Source organism: Engraulis encrasicolus, chromosome 17 (assembly GCF_034702125.1).
Source record: "Engraulis encrasicolus isolate BLACKSEA-1 chromosome 17, IST_EnEncr_1.0, whole genome shotgun sequence".
NCBI classification, from domain to species: Eukaryota; Metazoa; Chordata; class Actinopteri; order Clupeiformes; family Engraulidae; genus Engraulis; species Engraulis encrasicolus.
Window position 1 is genome coordinate 32,991,076 of NC_085873.1, and position 5,426 is coordinate 32,996,501.

At 40.7% G+C, this 5,426-nt stretch overlaps 2 long non-coding RNA genes across 2 annotated transcripts; one reads left to right on the forward strand and one right to left on the reverse strand.

Annotated features, from left to right (window-relative positions):
* Positions 1-577: 577 nt before the first annotated feature.
* On the forward strand, positions 578-1,241 carry LOC134467427 (uncharacterized). Its single transcript, XR_010038543.1, has 3 exons — positions 578-635; positions 1,001-1,073; positions 1,192-1,241. It is a non-coding gene; the product is annotated as an uncharacterized LOC134467427 (long non-coding RNA).
* Positions 1,242-2,842: 1,601 nt separating this feature from the next.
* LOC134467428 (uncharacterized) lies at positions 2,843-5,192 on the reverse strand. Its single transcript, XR_010038544.1, has 3 exons — positions 4,904-5,192; positions 4,013-4,139; positions 2,843-3,072 (listed from the first exon to the last, which is right to left on the reverse strand). It is a non-coding gene; the product is annotated as an uncharacterized LOC134467428 (long non-coding RNA).
* Positions 5,193-5,426: the final 234 nt, after the last annotated feature.

Genomic DNA, 5,426 nt, shown 5'->3' on the forward strand with positions numbered 1-5,426 from the left:
ATATTTTGTTTAAAAAAAATCATAAAATACTGCTATGCCCTTAAAAACTACATTTTTCGGTGACCAACGGATGTTTTCGCCGCGCAGTGCATTCTGGGGGCGATGACGTAGCGAAGTTGCAGGAGTCTGAAAACTTCGATAGCACACTGTTCTCTTGATTAGCAACTGACGCCGGTTTGGTAGTAAAATGCCACATTGTGCTACTTTCGGATGTAATTTCCAATCGAAAGGCAACAAGGGGAGTGGTGTCACTATATTTATATTTCCAAAGGACAAGAAGGGGAGAAAAGGTGGGAGGATGCCATGGACGGAGTACAGCTAGCTAGCTATGATAGCTTCCTAAAAGTGGCGCTGTGCCCAGCATTTTCTCCTCAATGGATTTAGTCGACTGCCACTGATGGAAGACCTCACCGGGAGCGATTGGCTATAAGCCTACGCTAAAACCAGAGGCTTGCCCGACGATCACCCCCCATACGGAGTCTAAAAAGTCCAGGGAAGCGAGTGAAATGTGCGTTAAAAACGTGACAGATAAGATGCTGTGTGCTCTCCTGAGAAGACGACTACTACGGTAACATAAGGCAAATCAGACTCGTCGCCACTCATCACAGAGGAAGACCACCTTACTCCACACCACAGTAAGTGTTGTTAACACTACTTCTATGTGTTGTCAATCCAAAAATTGTATTTGCGGCTACTTGGACGGTTTTACCTAGTTCAAATGCCGCGGTACAGTGGCCAGCTGATGTGAGAAAAAATGTAACCTATCTCGAAATATCACTAGCATATGTGGCAACGTGCACCGAGTTGGCTACTGAGACTAATGTAGTGGTACGACATGGTTTGAGTCTGAGATCTGTTGTCACAGTCAGTGTCTACTTTTGGTATTGACTAGTGATAAAAAAAAAATAGTTTTAGAGATGTATTTAGCCTACCTTCTGGGTAGGCTAATGGAAATCTTGGTTTTATATCTGAATCTAACACAGTACATCCATTTGTGCAGGTATGAAGGAGGGCTTGCACCAACTTCCAAAAACCCAAATTGATGCCTGTCCCGTTATTGTCGGCCATTTCAGGTGAAACATAACCTACAGTCTTTATTTTAAAACTGTTTACCTGGCACCGATGGTGTGTGCGTTTGTGTGTGTCTTACTCACTCCCTCCTCCATCTTTCTGCCGTTTGTTTCTTTTCAGTGATGATGAATCTGAACGTCAGTCTTAAACAGAAACTAGAGCTCTGATGGTGAGTAGCCTATCAGTTCTCATGTGCTATTGTGCGACCACAATGTGTGTTATTTACTATATTTATGGAAGACAACTCTTGCCAATTTCAATATGCAGTTTTTCTCATGCTACCCTTAACTTGTAAATACATTTACAACATGTAGGCCTACTTTTGTGTGGCCCTTTCTGAGATGATATTCTATTGGGCTTTTTCAAAGATCTAAACCACAAAATGCCACGTCTTCAAGTTATGCAACATCAATAGACACCGTACAACAATAACTTAGGAGTTCATGGTATTTGGAGCATGTTAATATACTCTTAACAGGGGGGGTTATTTATCTCCTGACACAGCAAGAGCATAAAACAGTGCAGCCAAACATAACCCTAAACAACAGGTCGTTACAATATGTATACAAATCCATGTCCTTATTAGAATGCCCAGGATCTTAGAAAAAGGCTGAATGAACACATGCTGCATCATTAGGTACTGACAAGTGCAGGGTATCATGATCAGTACAGTTGCATGTTGAAATTGTGCCTTGATTTCATACTTTTGCCATCTTTGAATTTAGTAAGTGCACTGAGTAAAGAGACAAAGGTCTTGGGCAAAGGTCAGTAGGTTCCTAGTTTAAGGGTACGTTGGTTTTGTATGTTGACTCAAAGCCTTCTTTAGCTGATTTGTTAGATCTTACTTGACTTACATACTGGTATGTCTTTTTGTTGACTGGAAGTTGATTACATCAATTAGAACCAAAATATTTGGACAGCTGTGTGTCTACCAAAGTACCTCAAACCTAAATCGTATCCAATCTATACTGTGATGCACAATATTTTTCAACCGGTTCCATTTTTCTCAATTAAGATTTCATGTTATGTGAGACAGTTGCTTATATTTCACATGTGCAACTTTGCGCGCCATCATCTACAATAACACTTATTGTTGACCATATAATGTAATAGCACTATGTGCATACATCTGGAAATGTGCTCTCGTTCTACAGGATCGGGGTTCCAAGCAGCTGCTGATAGACCATGATGGCTGCACCTCATGACCACCTACATCCTGAAGACAATAAATATGCTTATTGGGCTGTAGTGACAAACATGTACATTTCTTTAGAGGGACACTGTGTGAGATTTGTAGTTGTTTATTTCCAGAATTTATGCTGCCCATTCACTAATGTTACCTTTTTCATGAATACTTACCACCAGCATCAAATTAAGTATTCATTATGACTGGAAAAATTGCACTTTTCAAACATGAAAAGGGGGATCTTCTCCATTGTCCCCCATTTTGAATGTCCAAAAATGACTGTACTCGGACCACTCGAAAATATTTGTTTAATACTTAAATTTTCATGTTAAAATCAAATTTGGCAATAGGCAGCCCAATTTCAGTAAGCAGCATAGTTGCAGTACCTTTTTTGACCATTTCCTGCACAGTGTCCCTTTAATGTTACTTTTAACTTTGTTGTTGTGAGAATCTTTCAATTCTTGATATAAAAATACAGTGCTGACTCTGTTTTCAGTTTTTTTTATTTGTATTACTAAACAAAGTAAGAATTTGCACTTGACATACTGAAACATGTAAAAAAAAAAAAAAAAAACACCCGTAAAACTCTGTGCCTAAACCAATTGAATGTGTAAGCTTTACATCTATTTACAAGTAATGACTTTGTTTAAAAAGTGAGCTGGTGGGTCCGGACCGCAGCACTTCCTCTCCTGGTCGGCATGTCTGAGCAGTTCCCACAGGTACCCCAGGTGTTCCTGCTGGAGATGGGACACCATGCCTGTTCCGCTACTCTAGCAGGCCATCAAAGACCAGACCTGGTCCTCCAGTGTCATCTCCTGCAGAGAGTTACAGGAAATTTAGGTTGATACATACTGCCTAGGCCAGGGGTGGGGAACCTTTTCCTTTCGAGGGGTCCGACCCCTGAATTTAGCTTAATTGTATTTCAAATGTATTTTCTAAGATTCCATTACAAAATATGTCATATTTCATATCAAGCTGCACAACATTAAAATTACATCGGGGGCCCGATAAAACAACCTTATGTGCAAACGGCCCTTAAGACATGGGGTGCGTTCCAATATGTGACCTTGTGTCCTCCACTTGTGCTTGTGGCCTCGTACCAGGAGGTGATACGTCATGATGACATCACTGACAACAGCATTATATTTCAATGTCTTTCAAAATCACATTTCAAATGTCATTTTATCATTTGCAATTGGGATGGTGAATGAAAAACAGTGCCCCAAAAAATGTTTTGGCAAGGCTGACGGCTGGAAAGTTTGTTTTCTCCACTGAGGAGGGGCCAGGAGGCGAAGCGAGGTCACAAGCACAAGTGGAGGACGCAAGGTCGCATATTAGAAAGTACACAGGTTCCCCATCTAAGCTAGGCCATTGATATTGGGAAAAGAAAATGTGAAGGAAAACACATTGAATCAGTTGATAAATGAAGGTAATTTGAAGTACTGTAGCACAGGCACTTAATGATACAGAAACTACAGGTAGGCTGATATAAAGTAGTAGATGCTTGTGATCTTGCTTAGTTATGCTATGTTTATCCGTCTCACTCTGAAAAATGTGTCACTAGCCAAACAAGGGAACATTTTCATACATCTTCCCCTTCATCAAAACTGGGAGAGCAGGGGGGAGAAAGGTCTTTTTCAGAATTATTTTAGTGCAACGTCACAAGTGTATCGGAGTTCCATGGATGTGACATTTTTGTAAAGTGAACTGCAGTGTAGGCTTAACTGTATGCTAGTTGGAGTGAGGGGAATGTACCTTTGTTTTGGGTCTGGGTGCTGCTGCTCCATAATCTACTCCAGGATATGGGCCTTGTCTGCTACTTTCTTGACAGATGTCACTGGACCAAGGCGCTGTGTGCAAGGTCAGGGTATTTTCTGGTCACCTGCATAATTAACAGTGTTGGGCAGTTAATGCATTACTGATTGCATGTTGCTGTCTTTTCAAAAGAATCACTTACACTACAACAATACTATATTTAAAATGCAAGGCATTACTTTTGCATTACTTAAGTTACTTTCGCAAAAATAGGCTAACTGTAGGCCTAAATATGGATCTGGCGATTTATTATGGTGTAAATGAATTTCATGAGTCATGACTTTTTCAACTCTCATCCAGGAGGTGTTTTTGGCAGCATGCAGACTAATAACTACCAGGTTCAGGGATAGATCTCTTTCTGACCCACCACACTGAATACCACTATATCCAGGTCATTGTAATGCATTGTAACTTAAGTTATTTGGCATTGTAAATAAGTAAATGTTACAGATTTTTACCCTGTAATGCCTTACATTGACATACTGCAAAATAGTAATGCACTACAGTAATTAATTACTTTTGTAATGCGTAGCAACTGATAACTGAACACTGATAACAAACATTGACAATTCATACTCAGTGCAAGCTTGCCATCTCGGTAAAATTGCTAACTCTTGGTTAGCCAAGAAAGATTTGATTCTGTCACATAAGGAAAGATGGCAAGCTTACAGTAATTACACCTGTTCCCATTTAATTAGATCATGTGATTGTTTACTGTAGCTTCGTACCCATACAATAACTATTCAAATAGTCTGACGTTAGCAAGCAGGCTAGCTCATACGTTTTGTAAAGTTAAAGGCATTGGCAACCCTCCAAACATTTCCTACATACCTGAGTAAGTGTCTCCAACAAATAATGGTGGAGATTTGGTTCACAGTCGTCTGCCTTATGAGATAGCCACCACAGGTTTATCTTCGTTGTAATGCGAGCTAGAAGATGGCATCCTCCACTCGTGTTTGGCTTTCGGATACCTGATGAATGTGACATGGACGTCGCTGAAGCAAAGAAACCGTCTCTGGCTGAAGGGTGATGATGTTGGCTGCTGACAGTGCACCAACCCACCAATAGATGGCAGTATATCCCCATTTCATATTTTACACACAAAAGCTGTAATGTTTCTCTCAAATTAAAGAGACACTATGCAACTTTTTCATAGTCATGAAATGGCTTGGTACTCAAGATTTTGCTTGACTGACCCGTAATGGGGAAAATGGCAATATTTCCATCACCGCCTAGTGCTCCTGCTCCGAAACAGCACTTGCAGTTTTGCCTGGCGGCGCCGCGCCTTTTGTTGTTGTGCAATTTGTGGCCGCTAGGGGCGTCTAGATTTCTATGCTGTATGAGCGGAGCGAGA